The 1,611-nt window shown below is 42.6% G+C and overlaps 1 non-coding gene across 1 annotated transcript; it reads right to left on the bottom strand.

Moving 5' to 3' along the window:
* Positions 1 to 464: 464 nt before the first annotated feature.
* LOC130937834 (small nucleolar RNA R71) lies at positions 465 to 572 on the bottom strand. The gene has a single exon (XR_009069030.1). It is a non-coding gene; the product is annotated as a small nucleolar RNA R71 (small nucleolar RNA).
* Between the last annotated feature and the right edge of the window lie 1,039 nt (positions 573 to 1,611).

Here is a 1,611-nt window from a genome sequence, read left to right as displayed (position 1 = left end):
CTAAGGCACAATTCTCTGTAGAGGGCCTAACCGAATTCTTCAAAGAAGAAGAAACCATGGCAGCCGAAAACAACAACAACAACAACATCAATGCAAGGAAGGTGCTGGGTGTTTTTACTGCACCTACTCCCGACTTCTATGGGAGAAGCATATCTATCCCTGCCATTGGAGCAAACAACTTTGAGCTTAAGCCTCAATTAGTTTCTCTAATGCAACAGAATTGCAAGTTCCATGGACTTCCATTGGAAGATCCTCATCAGTTCTTAGCTGAATTCTTGCAAATCTGTGACACTGTCAAGACTAATGGGGTTGACCCTGAGGTCTACAGACTTATGCTATTCCCTTCTGCTGTAAGAGACAGAGCTAGGACATGGTTGGACTCACAACCTAAAGAAAGCCTGGACTCATGGGAAAAGCTAGTCAATGCCTTCTTGGCAAAGTTCTTTCCACCTCAAAAATTGAGTAAGCTTAGAGTGGAAGTCCAAACCTTCAGACAGAAGGAAGGAGAATCCCTCTATGAAGCTTGGGAAAGATACAAACAATTAATCAGAAAATGTCCTTCTGACATGCTTTCTGAATGGAGCATCATAGGTATTTTCTATGATGGTCTCTCTGAACTATCCAAGATGTCTTTGGATAGCTCTGCTGGAGGATCTCTTCACCTGAAGAAGACGCCTACAGAAGCTCAGGAACTAATTGAAATGGTTGCAAATAACCAATTCATGTACACTTCTGAAAGGAATCCTGTGAACAATGGGACTAATCAGAAGAAAGGAGTTCTTGAGATTGATACTCTGAATGCCATATTGGCTCAGAACAAGATATTGACTCAGCAAGTCAATTTGATTTCTCAAAGTCTGTCTGGAATGCAAGATGCACCAAGCAGTACTAAGGATGCTTCATCTGAAGAAGAAGCTTATGATCCTGAGAACCCTTCAATGGAAGAGGTGAATTACCTAGGAGAACCCTATGGAAACACCTACAATTCTTCATGGAGAAATCACCCAAATTTCTCATGGAAGAATCAAGAGAGACCTCAACAAGGTTTCAACAATAATGGTGGAAGAAACAGGTTTAGCAATGGCAAGCCGTTTCCATCATCTTCTCAGCAACAGACAGAGATTCTAAGCAAAACCCCTCTGACTTAGCAACCATGGTCTCTGATCTAATCAAAACCACTCAAAGTTTCATGACTGAAACAAGATCCTCCATTAGGAATTTGGAGGCACAAGTGGGACAGCTGAGCAAGAAAGTTACTGAACTCCCTCCTAGTACTCTCCCAAGCAATACAGAAGAAAACCCAAAAGGAGAGTGCAAGGCCATCAACATGGCCGAATTTGGAGAGGAGGGAGAGGAAGTGAACGCCACTGAGGAAGACCTCAATGGGCGTGCACTAGCCTCCAATGAGTTCCCTAATGAGGAACCATGGGAATCTGAGGCTCAAAATGAGACCATAGAGATTCCATTGGACTTACTTCTGCCTTTCATGAGCTCTGATGAGTATTCTTCCTCTGAAGAAGATGAGTATGTCACTGAAGAGCAAGTTGCTAAATACCTTGGAGCAATCATGAAGCTAAATGACAAGTTATTTGGAAATGAGACTTGGGAGGA

The sequence above is a fragment of the Arachis stenosperma genome, chromosome 6, assembly GCF_014773155.1.
Source record: "Arachis stenosperma cultivar V10309 chromosome 6, arast.V10309.gnm1.PFL2, whole genome shotgun sequence".
Lineage (NCBI taxonomy): Eukaryota > Viridiplantae > Streptophyta > Magnoliopsida > Fabales > Fabaceae > Arachis > Arachis stenosperma.
The sequence above is the reverse complement of the archived record's forward strand: the minus strand, read 5'-3'. Positions and strand labels throughout refer to the sequence as shown.